Below are 24187 nucleotides of genomic sequence, written 5' to 3'. Positions count from 1 at the left end.
TGGCGTACCACAAGGGTCGGTCCTTGGTCCAATACTTTTTGCAATCTACATGCTGCCCCTGGGCGACTTTATCCGCAGCTTCGGAATTAGTTTCCATTGCTACGCGGATGACACCCAGCTCTACATTCCTCTAGATTCCGGGGACTCGGCCCAGATTCAAAGGGTTGAGTCCTGTCTGGCTGCTGTGAAGGGCTGGATGTCACAAAACTTCCTACAGCTTAACACTGGGAAGACGGAGCTGATAACTATCGGTTCGAAGCGGGACCAAGAAGAGTTTGAGGATGTCTCTCTGTGGTTGGAGCGCCTCGCCATCCCACAGAATGCGTCCGTCAAAAATCTTGGCGTCCTGTTTGACCCTCAACTATGCTTTGACCAACATATAAGAAGTATAACTAGAATTGCCGGTAACCCTTCCTTTTACAGTCCCCTAATTACTAGGTATTTACCCTGTACATACATGGTAAATCATAGTGTATTACTGGGTAATTACCACTGGTAATAAGAAGGTAAATACAGAGGTAGATACCCGGTAAATACATGGTAAATCATAGTGTATTACTGGGTAATTACCACTGGTAATAAGAAGGTAAATACAGAGGTAGATACCCGGTAAATACATGGTAAATCATAGTGTATTACTGGGTAATTACCACTGGTAATAAGAAGGTAAATACAGAGGAATTATCCGGTAAATTATAGTGTATTACTGTTTAATTACCACTGGTAATAAGAAGGTAAATTCAGAGGAATTACAGCTGATGTACTAAGTAAAACCTCCACTATTACCCATCAACTCAACTAAGTAGCATGTAGTTGTTGTTTTAGGTTGGTAATAACTCCATTGTGTACGTCCTAGGAAATTAGGCAACCAATTCGTAGAAACACCCATTATCCAAGGTTTATGTTGGTAACAGCCCAAATTTAATGATGTACCATCTATAAATTAGCATAGTACTCATAGCTACGCCCATTTAGAAAGGGTTTATTCGATTTACCACTATGGAATTACTTACCTGGTAACAACCTCTGCAGGAACAGTTTTCCTCTAGTGTTATGGTACATCTTCTTAAATACTGGGTACAAAGCCGTTTGTTTCGATGGTATTACCAGGTTCTTACCATATAATTTATAATAGATACATTCCATTATCCATGCAGTCAACACAAACTTGTACCATGTACGTTCTGCGACGTTACCAAGTAAAACACAACAATTTACCCAGTAATTAAGCTGAAGCTGTACTGTAAAAGGAAGCCTTGTTTGTTTCCTTGGTATTACCAGGTTCTTACCATATAATTTGTAATACATTATTCCCTTTTCCATGCAGTCAACAAAAACTTGTACCATGTACGTTCTGCGACGTTACCAAGTAAAACACGACAATTTACCCAGTAATTAAGCTGAAACTGTACTGTAAAAGGAAGCCTCGTTTGTTTCCATGGTATTACCAGGTTCTTACCATATAATTTGTAATACATTATTCCCTTTTCCATGCAGTCAACACAAACTTGTACCATGTACGTTCTGCGACGTTACCAAGTAAAACACGACAATTTACCCATTAATTAAGCTGAAACTGTACTGTAAAAGGAAGCCTTGTTTGTTTCCATGGTATTACCAGGTACTTACCATATAATTTGTAATATATTATTCCCTTTTCCATGCAGTCAACACAAACTTGTACCATGTACGTTCTACGACGTTACCAAGTAAAACACAACAAATTACCCAGTAATTAAGCTGACACTGTACTGTAAAAGGAAGCCTCGTTTGTTTCCATGGTATTACCAGGTTCTTACCATATCATTTGTAATACATTATTCCCTTTTCCATGCAGTCAACACAAACTTGTACCATGTACGTTCTGCGACGTTACCAAGTAAAACACGACAATTTACCCAGTAATTAAGCTGAAACTGTACTGTAAAAGGAAGCCTCGTTTGTTTCCATGGTATTACCAGGTTCTTACCATATAATTTGTAATCAGTATTCCCTTTTCCATGCAGTCAACACAAACTTGTTCCATGTATGTTCTGCAATGTTACCAAGTAAAACACAACAATTTACCCCGTAAGTAAGCTGAAACTGTACTGTAAAAGAAAGCCTCGTTTGTTTCCATGGTATTACCAGGTTCTTACCATATAATTTGTAATGCATTATTCCCTTTTCCATGCAGTCAACACAAACTTGTACCATGTACGTTCTGCAACGTTACCAAGTAAAACACGACAATTTACCCAGTAATTAAGCTGAAACTGTACTGTAAAAGGAAGCCTTGTTTGTTTCCATGGTATATTCCAGGCTCTTACCATATAAGTTGTAACTATTCCCTTTTCCATGCAATCAACACAAACCATATATGTTCTGCAACATCGTTCACCAGTAGTTAAGCACTTTAATTGTTGTTATAAAACCCCAAACCACTGTTGATGAAAGGCATATTAAAATTCAATAAAATCAAAGGCTTATCTTTCAAACAATGCATATCTCACAAACAGGCACTGAACACTGAAAAAATCGTACAAAAAAAAGAACTCAACTCAATTTAAATGTTACTGATGGTGTTTTGATAAAACACATGACAGTGTTATGGCAAGTGACCACAAGGAAGACTGCTTCAACCTCTACAATTTGAATAAGTGGTGAATGCCATGCAGCAATCTGCCTATGGGAGCATCTTTGTGGTCATTCGCAAATCAATGAGTCCACTCGATGAATGAGAGATGACCCTTTAGTGTCTTCTCTGTGAGGTATCCCTGCAGTCTCCACATCTGGGATTTATAGGCTGACCAAGACCTGACCAGGTACCTCCAAATCTCCCCTTCCCTACTGTAACAAATAATCAGAAGACAAGAAAATAAACATTAGGACTGTCAATTAATGAACATTTCTAGAACATGTAGAACTCAAAGATTATTTTGTTTATCAGTTAAGAAAGGATGCTGGTACTCTGGCCATTGTGTTTGGTCGTATTGAAAAGAGAAAAAGGCAAAGCCATAAATACAGTTAATAGGACGGGAGGGAACAGTCTGTAAGCTCCGGTTAGCACTTTAACATCGAGCTAGCGGAGCTTCTGTCATTCAAATAACTCGGACATGTTGTTTAAAACCTATAACACCCAATTTATTAAAATATCTGGATTTAATCGGGCTCTCTCCCATAAGTACAGTTAATAGGACGGGAAGAGACTGGCTCTGTTAGCCCCGGTTAGCGCGATGCTAAAGAGCAGCTCTACCGGAGAATGCCCCCTTCAACAGGTTCAAGTTAGCCTCCGGTTTGATATTCGCCGGATATTCGGTTTACCACCCAATCGGATTCATCAACATAAGTGCAATACATTACAGGCTTAGTATGTTGAGGACGGTTTAGGACACCGGATATCGCGAAAAATCACAAACACATCGCCATCGATGTCTGTGCAACAACGTCATTTACGTTCTGGCTGCCTGCTACCTGTTTTAGGGACCGTCAACAAGTTACACTCACCGACTGGTGGCAGAGACGTTACCATGGAATTGTTTCTGGAAATAAATCATATATAATAACATAAAAATCACAAAAAAAAATACATTTTGTACATTGTAGTAGTAGTTGCCAATGGTGGGCTGCTACTTACTACAGGTAACTTTGCTAATATATTGCATTATTGTTAAACAGGATGCAATTAATAATTTCAAATATATTTTAGTCGATTTTTGTCTAATATTAAAATATTAACTGCATTATGATTAACTATAATGCAATATATTTGTGTGATTCATTTCCTGAAACAATTCCATGGTAACGTCTCTGCCACCAGTCGGTGAGTGTAACTTGTTGACGGTCCCTAAAACAGGTAGCAGGCAGCCAGAACGTAAATGACGTTGTTGCACAGACATCGATGGCGATGTGTTTGTGATTTTCCGCGATACGGTGTCCTAAACCGTCCTCAACATACTAAGCCCGTAATGTATTGCACTTATGTTGATGAATCCGATTGGGTGGTAAACCGAATATCCGGCGAATATCAAACCGGAGGCTAACTTGAACCTGTTGAAGGGGGCATTCTCCGGTAGAGCTGCTCTTTAGCATCGCGCTAACCGGGGCTAACGGAGCCTGTCTCTTCCCGTCCTATTAACTGTACTTATGGGAGAGAGCCCGATTAAATCCGGATATTTTAATAAATTGGGTGTTATAGGTTTTAAACAACATGTCTGAGTTATTTGAATGACAGAAGCTCCGCTAGCTCGATGTTAAAGTGCTAACCGGAGCTTACAGACTGTCCCCTCCCGTCCTATTAACTGTATTTATGGCTTTGCCTTTTTCTCTTTTCAATACGACCAAACACAATGGCCAGAGTACCAGCATCCTTTCTTAACTGATAAACAAAATAATCTTTGAGTTCTACATGTTCTAGAAATGTTCATTAATTGACAGTCCTAATGTTTATTTTCTTGTCTTCTGATTATTTGTTACAGTAGGGAAGGGGAGATTTGGAGGTACCTGGTCAGGTCTTGGTCAGCCTATAAATCCCAGATGTGGAGACTGCAGGGATACCTCACAGAGAAGACACTAAAGAGTCATCTCTCATTCATCGAGTGGACTCATTGGTTTGCGAATGACCACAAAGATGCTCCCATAGGCAGATTGCTGCATGGCATTCACCACTTATTCAAATTGTAGAGGTTGAAGCAGTCTTCCTTGTGGTCACTTGCCATAACACTGTCATGTGTTTTATCAAAACACCATCAGTAACATTTAAATTGAGTTGATGTGGACGGCTCTTTTTTTTGTACGATTTTTTCAGTGTTCAGTGCCTGTTTGTGAGATATGCATTGTTTGAAAGATAAGCCTTTGATTTTATTGAATTTTAATATGCCTTTCATCAACAGTGGTTTGGGGTTTTATAACAACAATTAAAGTGCTTAACTACTGGTGAACGGTGTTGCAGAACATATATGGTTTGTGTTGATTGCATGGAAAAGGGAATAGTTACAACTTATATGGTAAGAGCCTGGAATATACCATGGAAACAAACAAGGCTTCCTTTTACAGTACAGTGTCAGCTTAATTACTGGGTAAATTGTCGTGTTTTACTTGGTAACGTCGTAGAACGTACATGGTACAAGTTTTTGTTGACTGCATGGAAAAGGGAATAATGAATTACAAATGATATGGTAAGTACCTGGTAATACCATGGAAACAAACGAGGCTTCCTTTTACGGTACAGTTTCAGCTTAATTACTGGGTAAATTGTCGTGTTTTACTTGGTAACGTTGCAGAACGTACATGGTACAAGTTTGTGTTGACTGCATGGAAAAGGGAATAATGCATTGCAAATTATATGGTAAGAACCTGGTAATACCATGGAAACAAACGAGGCTTTCTTTTACAGTACAGTTTCAGCTTAATTACTGGGTAAATTGTCGTGTTTTACTTGGTAACGTTAAAGAACATACATGGAACAAGTTTGTGTTGACTGCATGGAAAAGGGAATTATGTATTACAAATTATATGGTAAGAACCTGGTAATACCATGGAAACAAACGAGGCTTCCTTTTACAGTACAGTTTCAGCTTAATTACTGGGTAAATTGTCGTGTTTTACTTGGTAACGTCGCAGAACGTACATGGTACAAGTTTGTGTTGACTGCATGGAAAAGGGAATAATGTATTACAAATTATATGGTAAGAACCTGGTAATACCATGGAAACAAACGAGGCTTCCTTTTACAGTACAGTGTCAGCTTAATTACTGGGTAATTTGTCGTGTTTTACTTGGTAACGTCGTAGAACGTACATGGTACAAGTTTGTGTTGACTGCATGGAAAAGGGAATAATGAATTACAAATGATATGGCACCTGTCACCTGTCAGGTGACAGGTGACTTCCGGTCGAGTGTACGCTGGCATGTTTGTTGCCGCTGTTCGCTGGAAATAGTAAGTTGTAATAGTAGTAACGTTAGTAGCAGTAGTATTAGTAGTAGTAGGACTAGTAGTAGTAGTGTCGCGTGAACATTTTATCTCGCACAGCTAGCTCCGGCACCCCTATCCACCACTACGGGCTAACGCCGGTAGCTAGTTGCTAACCGGCTGTCGCGACACCGGCTTTCTAAGCTTACCTGGTTCCTGCCTCATCATGCGGCCCAACAACTCTCTCACCTGCTTTGGACTGGTCTGGGTATTCCTGTTGTTCTGCCATCATCCTGTGGCAGGACTACTCCACTACTCCATCACAGACCCTCTCGCGACCCGCTTGGATGTATTGGAGCCACCACCTCCGGAGCTGCACCATCACCCGGACCTCGCTCGCCCCCCTCGTCGGCGCTACATCCACCGCGGGTCCCGCAGACATGTCCAGCCCAGCGACAATTCCAGTACAATCAACTCCACCTGGTCCACTTCTCGTCGCTCTCCCATCAACTCCGGCCGCACCGTCAACCATCATGCATTAGCCAGCCTAGCTAGGTCGGCTAATGCTACCGTCAAACTCGACTCCTCCGCTGTCAACTTCGGTCTCCTCAACATCCGCTCTCTCACCGGCAAAGGTCATCTCATCCAAGACGTCCTCACTGACCGTAAGCTTGACTTTTTCTTTTTAACTGAAACTTGGCAACAGCCCAGTGACTTTTCCACACTCAACGACTCCACTCCTCCCGGTTTTGTTTACATCTGCCGTCCCCGTGGCAACGGCCGTGGGGGAGGTCTCGCGGTAATTCACCGTGAGAAGTGGAAAGTCCTGCCCGTCTCTGTGCCTGCATTCAGCTCTTTTGAATGCCTTGTTTTTAAGCTTCCTGGCCCCTCACCTACCATCATTGCTACATTTTACCGCCCCCCCAAGCCACACAGTGATTTTATCAGTGAATTCTCTACTCTGCTCACTCATATATCCACTCTATCACCCAACGTAATTCTGCTGGGGGACTTCAATATTCACATGGACAATATCAACCTGCCTCTCACCAGAGACTTTGCATCCTGTCTTGACAGCTTTGGACTACATAATCTGATTGATTTCCCCACCCATATCAAAGGCCACTCTCTTGACCTAGTCTGCTGCTCCGGTCTCACCCCCTCCAAGCCCACTGCTGATGTTTTCCCCGCCACAGATCACTCCCTCCTCACTTTCAAAGCTGTACTCCGCCTCTCCACAATCAAGTTGCCCCGCCTCATTTCATTTCGCGATATCAAGAACATTAACATTGCCACCCTCTGCTCCCTCATTGACAGTTTTCCGACCACCGACTCTACCTCAAACCCTGATGAACTCGTCACTCTTTACAACACCTGCCTCACAAACACTCTCACCTCTATCGCCCCCCTAAAAACCCGGTCTGTTTCCTTTTCCACATCTGCCCCCTGGTTTACCCCCGAGCTCAGGTCCATGAAAGCTAAAAACCGTCAACTTGAGCGACTTTATAAACGAACCGGTCTCACCATCCACAATGACATGTACACCTCCCACATTGCACAATATAAGGACCTCATATCCCTGACCAAATCCACCTACTACTCCGGCCTCATTTTAACCAATGAAGGTAACTCAAAAACCCTCTTCTCGGTTCTCAAAAAAATCCTCCACCCACCCAATTCTCTCCCCCCCCACTTGTACTCCACTGAATCCTGCAATTCCATCTTGGACTATTTCAATCTGAAAATCCACACCATTCATCAGCACCTACATCCCAATTCCCCCCCTCTCTCCCCACCTGCACTTCCCCCTACTTGCCATCTCTTCGCCAGTTTTCTTCTCCCCACTGCCTCCGACCTCTCCGTTCTCATTCTCAAATCTAAGCCCACCACCTGCCAGCTTGATCCCCTCCCCACAACCCTAGTCAAATCCTGCCTCCCCTCCCTCCTCCCTCTCATCACCGCCATCATTCACTCCTCACTCTCATCTGGAATAGTCCCCTCACTTTTCAAAACTGCCGCTGTCACCCCCATATTAAAGAAACCCGGTTCAGACCCCAACAACTTCAGTAACCTCCGCCCCATCTCTAACCTACCATTCATTTCCAAAATCCTAGAAAAGATTGTCGCCTCCCAACTTCACTCCCACTTATCCCTTCACTCACTCTACGAGCCTTTCCAGTCCGGTTTTCGCCCCCGTCACAGCACAGAGACCGCCCTCATCAAAATCACTAATGATCTCCTCATTGCAGCTGACTCTGGTTCCTTCTCCATCCTCATCCTCCTCGATCTGAGTGCAGCGTTCGACACCATCTCACACCCCATCCTTCTCAGTAGACTCTCCTCGATTGGCCTCTCCCACACCCCCCTCAGTTGGTTCCACTCCTACCTCACAGGCCGCACCCAGTTCATCCAGCTTAAATCCTTCACCTCCAATCCCTCCCCAGTCACTACTGGTGTGCCCCAGGGATCTGTCCTGGGGCCTCTTCTATTCATCATCTATCTCCTCCCCCTCGGCCACATCCTCCGCAAATACAATATCCAGTTCCACTGCTTCGCTGATGACACCCAGCTCTACCTTTCCTGCAAACCCAATTCCTCACTCCCACCCCCCTCCCTCACCGACTGTCTCTCCGAAATAAAAACCTGGTTCACCTCAAACTTCCTTAAACTAAACTGCAATAAAACTGAAATGCTCCTCCTCGGCACTAAATCCACACTAGCGAAAGTCAATACCTTCTCTCTCACCATCGACAGCTCCTCAGTTTCCCCCTCTCCTCAGGTTAAGAGCTTGGGTGTCATCCTCGATAGCACACTTTCCTTCCATTCTCACATCAACACCATTACCCGCACTGCATATTTCCATCTCCGCAACATCAACAGACTCCGCCCCTCCCTCACCCCCCACACCACCGCCATCCTTGTTCACAGCCTCGTCACCTCCCGTCTGGACTACTGCAATTCTCTCCTCTTCGGCCTCCCCCACAAGTCCCTCCGCAAACTACAACTGGTCCAAAACTCTGCCGCCCGCATCATCACAAAGACCCCCTCATACCATCACATCACCCCTGTCCTCCAGCAGCTCCACTGGCTCCCCGTAACCCACCGCATTAATTACAAACTCCTAGTGTTTACATTCATGGCCATCCATAACCTCGCCCCTCCCTACCTCTCTGATCTCCTGCACATTAACATCCCCACCCGTTCCCTTCGATCCTCCTCCTCCATCCACCTCTCTGTGCCCCCTGCCCGCCTCAGCACTATGGGGGGCAGAGCCTTCAGTCGCTCTGCTCCCCAGCTCTGGAACTCTCTACCACCCGACCTCCGAAACTGTGACTCTCTCCCCATTTTCAAAGCACAACTAAAAACCCACCTGTTTCGGACTGCCTACTCTCTCTAACCTCCATGCTTCCTGCCATTCTGCCCTATGTATTTTAACTTATTATGTTGTCCTTTCTATGTCTATTTTATCACGTTTTTTGTATATTTCATTGTGTGTTTTATTGTGTGTGATGTACAGTGTCCTTGAGTGACTTGAAAGGCGCTTTTCTAAATAAAATGCATTATTATTATTATTATTAATACCATGGAAACAAACGAGGCTTCCTTTTACAGTACAGTTTCAGCTTAATTACTGGGTAAATTGTCGTGTTTTACTTGGTAACGTCGCAGAACGTACATGGTACAAGTTTGTGTTGACTGCATGGAAAAGGGAATAATGTATTACAAATTATATGGTAAGAACCTGGTAATACCATGGAAACAAACGAGGCTTCCTTTTACAGTACAGCTTCAGCTGTAGTACAGCTGTAGCTGTACTGGGTAAATTGTCATGTTTTACTTGGTAACGTCGCAGAACGTACATGGTACAAGTTTGTGTTGACTGCATGGATAATGGAATGTATCTATTATATTATATCATATATCAATTATATGGTAAGAACCTGGTAATACCATGAAAACAAACGGCTTTGTACCCAGTATTTAAGAAGATGTACCATAACACTAGAGGAAAACTGTTCCTGCAGAGGTTGTTACCAGGTAAGTAATTCCATGGTGGTAAATCAAATAAACCCTTTATGGGTGTAGCTATGAATAATAACTAAGAAAAAGTATTTTATTGGAAAGTACTTTGCTAATTTATAGATAATACATCATTACATTTGGGCTGTTACCAACATAAACCTTGGATAATGGGTTTTTCTAAGAATTGGTTGCCTAATTTCCTAGGAAGTACACAATATCAGAGTTATTACCAACCTAAAACAACAACTACATGCTACTTAGTTGAGTTGATGGGTAATAGTGGAGGTTTTACTTAGTACATCAGCTGTAATTCCTCTGAATTTACCTTCTTATTACCAGTGGTAATTACACAGTAATACACTATAATTTACCAGATAATTCCTCTGTATTTACCTTCTTATTACCAGTGGTAATTACCCAGTAATACACTATGATTTACCATGTATTTACCGGGTAACTACCTCTGTATTTACCTTCTTATTACCAGTGGTAATTACCCAGTAATACACTATGATTTACCATGTATGTACCGGGTAAATACCTGGTAATTAGGGGACTGTAAAAGGAAGGGTTACCGAATTGCCTTTTTCCATCCGAGAAACATTGCAAGAATCAGACCAATGTTATCTGCAGCGGATGCAGAGACACTGATTCATGCTTTTGTTTCGTCAAGATTGGACTATTGCAATGCACTGTTCTCGGGATTACCGAACTCTACCACAAAAAGTCTACAGCTGGTACACAATGCGGCAGCTAGACTGCTGACCAGAACGAGAAAGTTTGATCATATCACACCTATTCTCGCCTCTCTGCACTGGCTACCAATAACTTTCAGATCAGACTTTAAGGTGCTATTGCTAACCTATAAAGCCTTGCATGGATTATCTCCATCCTACCTGAAGGACCTGATCATTCCTTATAGTCCTTCTCGGTCCCTCCGGTCTTTGGGAGCCAGCCTTCTTTCATTGCCGAAGGTTAAAAAGAAATCGGCTGGACAGAGAGCGTTTGCCTATCGAGCCCCCTTCCTATGGAATAGGCTGCCATCAGCGATCAGGGAAGTTGACTCTGTGGAGCTATTCAAAGGAAAGCTCACAACGCATCCCTACAATCTTGCATTTGGAGTGTAAAAACGACAGATGCGAAGTGAAGACCACTCTGTTTGCTTGTGCTTTTCTTATTACATTATACATTCCCACTATGTACTTTTCCATTCTAATTCACTATTCTGTCTGTTCTAGCGTGTTGCGGGTACTGGACTGGATGCCTGGACTCTCCTCATGGATAACCGGCCAGAACCCCATCACCATTTTAATATGATGTGCATGTATTTACCTGTATGTCAATTGTGGCACCCATTGCACTCCTGACCATCCCTGGAAAAAGGGATCCCCTACAACGCGTTTCTTCTCAAGATTTCTTCCTTGCTGATTTCATGGGAGTTTTTTCTTGCCCGTGTGGGGGCATGGGTAAAGGGGGGTGTCACAAATATTTGGCCTGTTAAGCCCTTTGAGACTGTAATGGTGATTAAGGGCTATACAAATAAAATTGAATTGAACCAGCTCGTAAGCTGTCAAAATGGCTTGCTTAACCACATCATATCTTGAGGCATCATCACCAGACAAAGCTGAATAGGCTCGTTGTGCTTTTCCTTTTATGACACTTTGTAGCATCAAGGGCCAATATTCTGTAGGCCACCTTCAACACTCTGCTGAAAATATTTGTCAACCTCCAGCTCATTAAAAGGAGGCACTAACCTCACTTCTCTGCTAGCACTGAATTTGTTTGCCTCGAATCTATCTGCTTTTCCTAGCTTTGCTAACTCAAGTTTTCTTTCTAATTTTTCTCTTTCCAGTTCAATTCTTTCTCGTTCCATCAACATTCAATCTTTTTCCATTCTTTCATGTCTTTCTCTTTCTCTATCCTCTGTCTCTTTCCAATCTCCATTTCTCCAGTTCAAACTGCCTTTCTTTGTCTCTTTCATTAGCACGTTCTTTTTCTCTTTCATTCTCCAACTGAATTAGTCGTATTTTTAACTCAGTTTCAGAGGTAGGCTTAGGTTGAGGCTCACCATCAATGTCTACAAACTGAGCTAAGTTTTCACCTGTGAACACAGACTCATCATAAAAATGTTGTGCTATCAATTTAGCAATCTGAGCTTTTGTGTAGCTTGCATTAACCTTAAGGTTCATCGATTTAGCAACTTCCAATAAGTCAGTTTTTTTCATATCCTGCAGACCCACAACAGTAGGTAATTCCAAAAACTCTTGCAATGCTGCTGCCATGATTATGAAATTAATCAGTTGGATTCCAATGCCTTTTCAAAATTTCTTAATCACAATGACTCATCAAAACCGGTTCACATCCCGGACGAGCCCCCAATTTTGTTACGTGTTAAAATGGCAGCAAAGGCAGACAAAGAGTCATGGATGACTTTCGAATATTTATCTACAACTTCAGCATCAAGGTTTGTTATTATTCACAAAGTAACACAATTTTTTTCCCTCTTCCCTAAACACGATGTCCATCACGACCACAGAGCGTCGGAGAGCGTCCAAACGATAGGGCATCACGAGGGAGGGAGTGAAGAGCGTCCAAACGATCCAAAAATAAGGCGTCCACGAGAGTGGAGGGAGTGAAGAGACGTCCGAACGATAGGGCATCACGAGGGAGGGAGTGAAGAGCGTCCAAACAATCCAAAAATAAGGCGTCCACGAGAGCGGAGGGAGTGAAGAGACGTCCAAACGATCCAAAAATAAGGCGTCCACAAGAGCGGAGGGAGTGAAGAGACGTCCAACCGATAAGGCATTCACGGCGCGGATAGAGTCAAGCCGCCCCCCTTCCGTAATTCTCTGCGCTATATATAGCATTTAATCAGGAATGGGCCAATCACCAATCACTAACCACCCATGCTGATCTGATGATTGACAAAAATAAATTAGATGACCTTATGACCGCAAATAAAATACAGGATCATGTCAAAATAAAACAAAACAATGTAGAAATAAAGTATAAATGTAGGTTCATTACACTAGGCAGTAGCTAAATATGACAAGCGCAAATATGACCCAGAGTATGTCAAATATGGATTTACGTACATCAAGGAGAAATCGGCCGCGTTAGATAAGAAAGTTTAAAAAGCTAAACAAGAGGGTGACGAGGGAAAAAAAAAAGTGTCAATACCCCAAACTATGCTCCGTTAAGGGGGGCACAGTGTAGGGATTAGCAAAAAAAACACCTCAACACATAAGCATCACATCAAAAACATCACAAACACATATGGGAGGGTGGAAGGGAGTTGGGAAGGGGAGGTGTCACAACTCAGACACCGGGAGGCGGACGCAGCCAACAGGCGCATCACATCACTCACGGCATACTGTGCTGCAACGAGGGAAGGGGAGGGGGAGGGAGCCCAGTAGGCGGTGAGTCCAGGGGGTGTGTGTGTAATCTGTATTGTGTGCGTGTGTGAGCTCAAGGACTCCATCTCCACCCAGACTCAACAGTGTCTCTCCCGTCTGATGCTGGTGACGAGGACACGGCCGTCGCTGTGGAGACGACCACGAAGAGTTCCGAACCAGAGACAAAGTTCACAGGAGGTGGAGGATGGGGGGAAGGGTGGCAGGGCATCTGTCTGCATAACAACCAGGGGTGTGGAGAGATATCAGCCTTCCAAGGCCGAAGTGGGGGAGCCGAATAAAGATAACGATTGCTTTGGGTCAGGCCGACTCTGCAATTTTTCGCCAACCTTAAAGTCTCTCTGATACTCTCTGTAGTGTTCCATTTCCAGAATCCAAAAAGCCAAATTAGCCGAAATTCGTGGCCCGTTTAAGCCCGGTCCAACTTCACCAGAACGGTATCCAATTTGAAATTTTGTTCGCACAACGCATGACTCTGTGTGTCCAATTTGCGATTTTGTTCGCTCAACGCATGAGTCTGTGTGTCGGCCACCCGGCACAATCCAACAATGACGGGCAGCTTCTCAAAAGCCGATTATGCTGCCATCGCCTTACTAGCTTTGCGATAGAACAGGAACCCGCAACCTCCGAACAGCAGGAATCCTGTTATCATCATCCCAATTATGTCTTCAACATCCTCGACGGAAAGTATGGCGAGACACAAGGGCCTCGACTCCTTCCAGGAGTCCATCATGTATCCTGCTGCGAACGTTCCTTCAGGGCAGGCGGGCTCTCGTTGGCCCTGTTTTCTCGTCAAGAAAATTTGATCAATAGCGTTGAGACCAGCCGATCAGATCCATAATTTAGGTTTCGGGTAGAAATGCAGAGAAGAGGCAGCACAGGACAGAGACAGAGACAAAGAACAGGGGGGAGATAAGGGCCGGGAGCGAGCAGAGGGAGCAGAGAGATGCGACCGCCTTCGTTGGAGGCAGAGTAACTTATCGTATTGCAAAGGCCAAGAAACCCCACACAATAGCAGAAGAGCTTCTCTTACCTGCAAAAATGGACATGGTCAGACAGGTTATAGATCAATCGGCGGCAGATAAGCTGAAGACCATACCACTATCGAATAGGTACACCAGCGTCTGGTGACGTATAGAGCCCAACCGATAAAGGATTTTAATCCGATATATATTTAAAAAATAAATTCAAGAAACACAAAACATGAACAGATTTCCCTAACATTGGTTATTTGTAGGTATTTTTGAGCCCTCACTAAATTAATAAGGTAATGCAGTTTAAAAATAAACTTAATTTTATTGTTTTATTGTCACAACAGAAAATAATATCAAAATACATAAACGTTCTGATCTTCTTCTTTCGTGTATCGTCTTCATATGTCCAACTTCGTGTCGTGTAGCCACTCCCTCGTCTCAGGTCCCACTTGGAAGAGGCCCTCCTCTGAGGGTGGTCTATGCCGGGGACAGGTGGTGATGATGTGGTCGGCAGTCTGCTCAGGCTCCCCGCACTCACACGCTGCACTGTCTGTTAGGCCCCACTTCTTCATGGATGCTTTGAAGCAGCCAACCCCTGTACGAAGGCGGTTCAGGAGGGTCCATTGCCGGCGAGGTAGATCTTCTCCCTCAACGCCACCTCCAGGATCCTGGATGTAATGGTGTAGGCGTGTCTGTCCTGCTGACTCCCACTCCTGCTTCCATGCCGCTGCCAGCCAGGCTTTGGTTGTCAAATCCTCCGGGATGGAAATAAGCATCTCTTGTGCGGCCTGATTGTATGGGTGGCGGGACTTGAGTCTGCTTGGAGGTGTTGCCATGGTGGTGGTTTCATGGAGGAGGTGCCAGCTGTGTTCCTGGGCTTTCCTTGCCAGGGCGAGGGTAGCGGCCTCTCGCCGTAGGCCGGCTGGCGCTATTCCTGCTAGGACTGGCAGGTAGAACACGGGGGTGGGTTTCAGGCAGCCACTTATGATCCGGAGGGCATTGTTGATGGCCGTATCGACCTTCTTGGCATGTGGGCTTCTACTCCAGGTTGGGGCACAGTACTCAGCTGCAGAGAATACGAGGGCTTGTGTGGAGATACGTAGAACCTTGGCCGAGGCCCCCCAGGTTGTACCAGCTAGGCGCCGTTCTGATAAATAAAATGTATAAAAATACAAACTTAAGATCTATATACATTTTTTTTAAATATTCATTAATGGGCCATTATAAATGATGATATCGATAGTTTGGAAAATGCCTAATATCAGCCGATAATATCGGCCTGCCGATAAATCGGTTGGGCTCTAGTGACGTACAACAGCAGACCACAGCGGGCAAGCAAGCGCTTACTATTCCTTAAAGATGGATGAATCCAGGATATCGCTAGCCATACGACTTTACTTGTTAATGTGAGGCATTTGTGGGTGGGAGACTTACAGGAGTAATTTCTCTTCAGTAGAGATCTCCCTACCACTACAAGAACAAAGGACATTATCAGCACTGTGGATTTGTACTTGGTTTCGGTGGGCCTGGACTGGGAAGTGAGTGGGAATCACAATTGATGGAGCTGCCTCCATGACTGGGAAAGATTCAGGGGTGGTGAAAAGAATTCTTGAAAGGGCACCGAATGCGATCTGTAATCAGTTGTTTGCATCGAGAGGCATCGAGCAGCCAAGGATATGGAGCCAGTGTTTGATGAAACATTGAAAGATGTTGTCAAAGCGGTGAACAATATTAAATGGAGTGCCAAGACCAGCCACTGTTTTAAAAATCAGTGCAAAGACCTTGGCTCTGGACACTTACAGTTGTATTACTCAGAAGTTCACTGGCTTTCTAGGGGAAAAGTGTTGTCTCTGTTTAACAACGAAATCTGGCTTGCAAAAGTTGCGGACCTTGCCGATGTGTGTTGTGACCCTAGCAAAAATAGTTTAGTTAACCCACACAAAATAGTAACCAGGCAGATCAAACACAGCAATAAACCACAAAAACAATCAAACAAACCAGCAATGCGATTCCAAAATATATTTTCACAATTATTATCCACAGTGCAAAAAATAACCTCAGTCTGTCTGTTAATCCCAGTTCAGTCCATTTGGGAAAAGTCTGTTCCAGTATTCCACAATACCACAGTTCAATCCAGTACATGCGCATTAAACAAAACAACAACTCAAAACTCCGCTCCGGTTTTTTTCCGCGAACTCCAACACAAAATAAACAGCGTCTCTCGTCGCGGTGCAGCAAACAACACACCCAAAACCGAAATGCACACCGGGTACTCACGGTACCGAAGTTTTTAATGTTAGTCAGTCAGTGCAAAGACCTTGTCAGAGTCGAATTTTGCTACACTGGAACCTGCATCTTCCGACTCCTGTATGAAGGTATTATTGTAGCAAAAGTCTTTAGCACCTGTAACTGCAGATTTTGTATGCATACACTAAAGACAGTAAATTTGGAGTCGTAAATAATTATTTTGCATGTGTAATCTAAAGTTACAAATGTGTAACAGTACATTTGATGTCATAAATATTTTTTCTACAATGCTAAACACTAAGGCCCCATCCACACGAAGCCGATTTCATGGCGAAACCGCAAAGGTCTTGTACGGTTCGGCCTTCCGTCCACACGAAGCCGGCGAATCCGCTGACCGAAACCGCAAACTTCTGAAACCACCCTCGGAGGTGGTTTCAAATCTATCCGGTTTCGTTTTGGTTTCGTGTGGACGCCTGAAACCGCCTGAAACCGCAAACCATGACGTCATCGCCCCACCCCTCGACCTCCTAGCCAATGGCTCTTAAGCCCGCGGAGTCTCAGAAATCACAACAAAAAAGATGATGGCGGACTACAAGCTTGTAATCGTTCTGCAGCATATCATGTCCCTTGTTGGGTTGCTAAGCCATTATTTATTGAGAATCTAGTTCGCCATCGTAGAAGAGCTGTTTGTTTGTGTTGTTAGTGGTTCGGGGGGCATACTTTATGCGCATGCTCGCCTCTTCTTCTTCTGGATTTGTGTATCAGAAGCAGCGCCCCTTATGGGCCTGGAATGTTTACTACAGCGTTTCTACAGATCTATCCGGTTTCGCTTGGCTTCGTCTTTACGGAGATGCTTCGAAACCGGATAGATCGAAACCGTAACGGTTTCGCCCGTTTCGGCTTCGTGTGGACGGGGCCTAAATAGGGTCTACGAGTTCACAAGAGTGTTACAGGTGCACAAATCCTATCCTGTGCATCACAACTTCAAAGAGTCATGCACTTGACACTTTTGCTACAATCATTGCAGCGCAGTTGATGCAAAACACATTCACACACCCGTGTTTCATAATCTGAGATCTTGCACAAAAGTTATGCATTCGTAAACCCAAATGTGAACTAATGCATCAGAAGTTGCACATCTGTGAAATATTTCCTCACTAATGAAATTATATAGATCGCTATGTTCAATGAGCATTTTAATGAGTGAGCACAAGTCGGGGTCGGCTTAGCTCAGGAGGTAGAGCAGTCTTGTAATCGAAAAGTTCCTAGTTCAATCCCCAGCTCCTCCTAGCTGATTGTTGATGACACTTAACCCCAACTCTGATCTTTCCTCCATTCTGTTCTCCCTGTACACCTCAGACTTTCAGTTCCTCTCTGAGTCCTGCCACCTGCAGAAGTTTGCGGACGACTCTGCAATTGTTGGCTGTGTTAGTGAGGGGAAGGAGGAGGAGTACAGGAGCGTTGTGGACTCCTTTATCGAGTGGTGTGCAACTAACCATCTGCTTATCAACCCCACCAAGACTAAGGAGCTGGTGGTGGATTCCGCAGGAGGAAATCTGCCCCTACACCCATCTCCATCAACGGTGTGACTGTGGATGTTGTCCAGGATTACAAATACCTTGGAGTATTCCTGGATAACAAACTGGACTGGGCCAAGAACACAGAGGCTGTTTACAAGAAGGGCCAGAGTCGACTCTATTTCTTGAGGAAGCTCCGGTCATTCAAAGTATGTAACATCATGCTGAGGATGTTCTACCAGTCGATGATAGCCAGTGCCATCTTTTTTGCAGTTGTGTGCTGGGGCAGCAGGCTGAGGGCAGCAGATGCCAGGAAGATCAGTAGGATCATCAGGAAGGCTGGCTCCATCCTGGGGGTCCAGCTGGACTCTTTGGTGGTGGTGTCTGAGAGGAGGATGCTGTGTATACTGCACAATATCCTGGACAACAATGCTCACCCTCTCCACCAGGTGCTGACCTCGAGCAGAAGCACCTTCAGCAACAGACTCATCCTCCCCCGGTGTAACACAGAACGCCAGAGGAAGTCTTTTCTTCCTGTGGCCATCAGTCTGTTTAATGCATCTACCTCCGGCTGCAGAAGGGCCCGTGGAGACACTATGCCCTGAGACCAATGTCACTTTATTTATTTATTTAATTATTTTTACTTTACCCAATTTATTTATTTAATCACTTTAGTTAATTTATGCTGCCAACAATTGCTGCTATAATATTTATTTATCACTTTACCACTTTTACCACTAATACCACTTTTATCGAATCGCTCCTTTTCACTTATTTAGTTTGTACTTATTTTATTTCCATCTATTTTGACTCTAACCCTGTATTACTTTCCCACCTTTGTATTGTTGTACTGTTGCACAATAATTTCCCTCGGGATAAATAAAGCATCTTGAATCTTGAATCTACATAGTCTCAACCATGAAATCAACAACCTGCAACCTGGACCCGCTCCCCACCACACTTCTAAAGGCCTGTCTCCCCACTCTCTCCACCATCATCACTAACACTGTGAACTCCTCTCTATCCTCCGGCCATATCCCCTCCTCCCTAAAGCTTGCATCCGTCACCCCCGTACTAAAGAAACCCGGCCTGGATCCTGATACCCCTAACAACTACCGCCCCATCTCCAACCTACCTTTTCTGTCTAAAATCCTGGAACGTGTTGTTGCCAAACAACTCATCACCTACCTTGACACCAACGACCTCTTTGAACTCTTCCAATCCGGTTTCCGCTCCAAATACAGTACAGAAACTGCCCTCCTCAAAGTGACCAATGACCTTCTGCTATCCTCTGACACTGGCTCCCTCAATATCCTCATCCTACTTGACCTCAGTGCTGCCTTTGACACGATCAATCACTCCATTCTCCTCTCCCGTCTCCAATCCACCCTTGGCATCACTGGCACCGCCCTCTCCTGGCTCGGATCCTATCTCTCCGACAGACATCAATTCATCGCCATCAACAACTGTCAATCAGCCACTACTCCTCTCATCCATGGTGTCCCCCAGGGTTCTGTGCTTGGTCCACTCCTCTTCATTCTGTACATGCTTCCTCTTGGTCAGATCCTCCTTCACCATGGACTCCGGTTCCACTGTTACGCCGATGACACACAGCTTTACCTCCCCTCCAAAACCATCAGTCCTTCCACCCTCTCAACCCTCTCCAACTGTTTGACTGACATCAAGACCTGGATGCAAAACAGCTTTCTCAAACTCAACTCCAACAAATCCGAAATCCTCATCATTGGTCCTGACACCCTCTCTCACTCCACTCAGAACTTCAACCTGACGTGTGTCCCGATAGGACTCACTATATTGATGCACCTAGCCGTTCCAGAATCACTCCGGAATCATGCTGTGACACCATGCTTTCAACAAGGTCACCATATATATTGTGTATCTCATATCTTATGATAAAGAAAATTGGTTTCTTTATAACTTCTTGTGTATCTCTTATGATAAAGAAAATTGGTTTCTTTATAACTTCTTGTGTATCTCTTATGATAAAGTAAATTGATTGCTTTATAACTTATTGTGTATCAAATATATCCTAAGATAAGGTAAATTGATTACCTTATAAATTCTTTAATGCTTACGTATATTTTATGATAAGGTAAATTGATTACCTTATAACTTCTTTAATGCTTACGTATATTTTATGATAAGGTAAATTGATTACCTTATAACTTCTTTAATGCTTACGTATATTTTATGATAAGGTAAATTGATTACCTTATAACTTCTTTAATGCTTACATATATTTAAGGATAAAGAAAATTGGTTTCTTTATAACTGCTTGTGTGAAAGTAAATTGCTTACTTTAGATTTTCTTATGTGTTAAAATTATGTGCCTTAAAATGTCTTACCATAGAGCCAACTGGTTACATTATATACCCTTTTATGTAGTAAATTTAATGCTTAAACATGTCTCCTTGTGGAGAAACATTGGAGGAATACAAAGAACATGTGTCCCTTTAGACCCCATGATGTATGAACACAACTTCAAGCTTCTTGTGTTGCCCCTCGGGCAAAATAAGGGAAACTCTGGAACGTTTATCAAAGGATCTTTTGTTATCAGGAGAGTAAAACAGGGAAATCTGCAGAGAAATCCCAGTCGGTCTTTTTGGTTCTTCTGCTGTTGGTTGGTGTCGTGTGCTCTGCTCTGCCCTGCCCTTCTGCTTCCAAAAAACTGTGGCCTTCGTAGCAATAGATTTTCATCTTAGGGACTCTGACACCGTAGCGCTCGGTTCAGACTCTATTTTATTTTTAGTTTAGATTTAGAAATCCAACCTCGGACTTCACCCGAGAGGACGTTGGTAACTCAGTTTTAGAAATCCGACCTTGGGCTCCACCCAAGAGGACGTTGGTACTTCCAACCTCAAGGGCCTCTTGAGAGGAAGTTGTATACTTTTAATAGGAAACTTCTTTAGCACTAGCTTAGTCTCAAGCGTGATTAACTCAACAAAGGCAACTCTCGGGGTCATGCGGTGTACTGAGGCACTAGAGTTGCGTCAACGTTAAAACCTGGACTCTTAGAAACCCAACCTTGGCTCCGCATTGTACAGGCAATGGTTGATTGTGACTGACGTGTATAGGGGGTGACAAGGCAAAAAGATACATCATCATTTCGTATTAACTATCATTGTTTCGAGAGACTTTGGTCCCGCTAAACGGACGGGTCTGAATTCGTATTAAAGTAAACTGTTGTGAAGGGACTTAACAGAGTGACCTGGGTCGGACCGGATTAAGACTGAGCCGAGCCGGACCGAGCACCTCCGTGAAACCGACGATTCACGGAAACAAGCGGGCTCGACCTAGGTTGGTCCCGGGGAGCGTACGTGCGACACCCAGACTCACAAAACACACCCCAGCGGAGCGGTGTGTGTGTGTCGTACGCGATCGTTCCCATAAATCACCGCGAGTGCGGTGTCCAACACTCGACATGGCGCCCAACGTGGGGCTGTAGCTAGTCAAAGAGACTAGGCAGTCCAGTGCACGAATCGCACACCTAAAATAAAAAAGACCGTAACTAATCCACGGACTAGGCAGTCTTGGTCTTAATTTTCGATCATTGATATTAATAACTATAGTTGCATTGTGATTGGTTGTGGTTATTGATTATTGCTTATGAGTGATCGATGATTGTAATCCTGTTGCGATTGTAATTTGATAGTTGTTTTTTCCCCATATTTGCGTCTTGTGAGGCTGTGACTAGACAACGGACTAGGCAGTCTTGGTTTTGAATTGTGAGAAAATTGATTGATGTTCATTGGCATTGATAGCTATGGTCGTTGTATTTGGTTGAAATTATTGATTATTGGTTGGCAATGGTCGATGGTTTTTGATTATATTACAATTAGCAAGTATTGGTGATTTCTGCTTGTTAGCACGCCTAATACATTATTGGGGTTAAAGGTACCATATCACCTAAAAATAAAATAGTCTAATAAGATAGGTATTTGTGTTAAAAGTAACGTTACACCTTAATTTTATTTCTAGTCGATTTAATTTTCAAGTTAAACGGGTCCGACTGGTCTAAAAAGCCAGGCCGTTATGACTTCAGAATTAAACAGAGGCCCGACTGGTCAGGAGAACCAGGCAGCCCTATCTAAATAGACTTAAAGGATAAATTAAGTTAGCCCCATAAAATAAAATAAATAAAATAAAAATAAATAAAATAATTTTATTAAAGGTACCATCTCACCTAAAAATAAAATAGTCTAATAAGATAGGTAATTGTGCTAAGAGTAACATTCCACTTTAATTTAATTTTTATTCGATTTAATTTTCAGATTGAACGGGTTCTACTGGTCTAAAAAACCAGGCCGTTTTTGTCTTCGAAAATTGATCGGAGCCTACTGGTCTAAAAAGCCAGGGCCGTCTCTGTCTTCGAAATTGAACGGGTTCTACTGGTCTAAAAAGCCAGCCCGTTTTTGTCTTCGAAGATAGAACGGCGCCTACTGGTCTAAAAAGCCAGGGCCGTCTCTGTCTTCGAAATTGAACGGGTTCTACTGGTCTAAAAAGCCAGACCTTTTTTGTCTTCGAGGATAGAACGGCGCCTACTGGTCTAAAAAGCCAGGGCCGTCTCTGTCTTCGAAATTGAACGGGTTCTACTGGTCTAAAAAGCCAGACCGTTTTTGTCTTCGAGGATAGAACGGCGCCTACTGGTCTAAAAAGCCAGGGCCGTCTCCGTCTTCGAAATTGAACGGGTTCTACTGGTCTAAAAAAGCAAGACCGTTTTTGTCTTCAAAAATAGAACGGCGCCTACTGGTCTAAAAAGCCAGGCCATCGTATATATTATGTTAGGAGGCCTGACTGGTCCGGAAAAACCAGACAGCCTTACTTGAATAATCGCTACGGATACAATAGGCTAGCCACCTAAAAGATTTTAAAGCAGGTTGCTAAAGGAGAAATTTCTTTCTAAGAGGCCTTGCTACCTTGACGAGGGTTAGCAGGAGTTATTCTTCATAGAAATACTATTCTACCTGGTAAAAAAGGGTTTTCCCCCCCCTTAATGGAAGAGCAGGTGGCTAAAGGAGTTATATTGTTGAGGGTGATATCCTACCTAGTTGTATAGGTCGCTAAAGGAGTCATTCTTGAGTAGAACTAATTTCCACTTGTTATAGAGGGTTTTTCCCCTGGTTTCCCTCCCCCCCTTGTGGATTAACGCAGGTAGGTAAAATAAGTTATAAGCTAATTTTCCACCTGCTAGAAAGGGTTTCTAGCCCCGCCCCCCCCCCCCCCCCCCCCCCTTTTGTGGATTAAAACAGGTAGGCGAAGAAGTTATTTGTTGAGGTTGACGTTCCACCTTGTCGTAAGGTTGGTAACGGGGTTATTCTTAATAGAGCTAATTTTCCACCTGGTAGAGAGGGTCTTTCCCCCCCCCCCCTCATAGTAAATAGAGCAGGTTGGCTAAAGGAAGTTGTATTTATTGAGGGTGATATTCCACCTAGTTGTATAGGTTGGCAACGGAGTCATTTTTAATAGAGCTGAATTTCCACCTGGCCAAGGGGGTCTCCCCTCCCCATGGTTTATGAAGGTATTAAAAAAGTCATCTTTTGTCATGGAGTAATTTGGTTCGTGATAAAAGCTTTGTCTGCCTAGGAAAAAGTTTTTTCCCCTCTTCCCCCCCCCTTATAGTATAGTGCAGGTGTGGCAGAGGAGCTATATTTGTCGAGGGTGATATCCCACCTAGTTATATAGGTTGGCAACGGGGTCATTCTCTGATATAGCATACTTTCGACCTGGTAAAAAAGGTTACCCCTCCCCCTATTAATGAAGGTTGGCAACGGAGTTATTTTTTTCATGGAGTAATTACATTTGTGATAAGAAATAATATTCCACCTAGTAATAAAAGGGTTGGCCCCCTAAAGTATTGAAACAGGTTGGTGAGGGAGTTATATTTGTTGAGGGAAATATTCCACCTAGTTATATAGGTTGTCAACGGAGTTATACTTAATAGAGCTTTTTTCCCACCTGGTTATGAAAGGGTTGCCCCTTCCCTAGTTAGATAAAGCAGGTTGTCAACGGAGTTATTTCTCGTCATGGAGTAATTTGATTTGTGATAAGAAATAATATTCCACGGTAAAACGGGTTAACCCCCGGAGCGTAAGTAAGATTAAG

At 43.6% G+C, this 24187-nt stretch overlaps 1 protein-coding gene across 1 annotated transcript in view; it reads right to left on the bottom strand.

The window, feature by feature from the left end:
* Nucleotides 1–24187, bottom strand: part of LOC130392745 (microtubule-associated serine/threonine-protein kinase 3-like) — a 145165-nt gene that overhangs the window by 13265 nt on the left and 107713 nt on the right. The gene's annotated exons all lie outside the window — the stretch shown is intronic.

The sequence above is a fragment of the Gadus chalcogrammus genome, chromosome 12 (genome assembly GCF_026213295.1).
Source record: "Gadus chalcogrammus isolate NIFS_2021 chromosome 12, NIFS_Gcha_1.0, whole genome shotgun sequence".
In the NCBI taxonomy this organism is placed as follows: Eukaryota; Metazoa; Chordata; class Actinopteri; order Gadiformes; family Gadidae; genus Gadus; species Gadus chalcogrammus.
The sequence above is the reverse complement of the archived record's forward strand: the minus strand, read 5'-3'. Positions and strand labels throughout refer to the sequence as shown.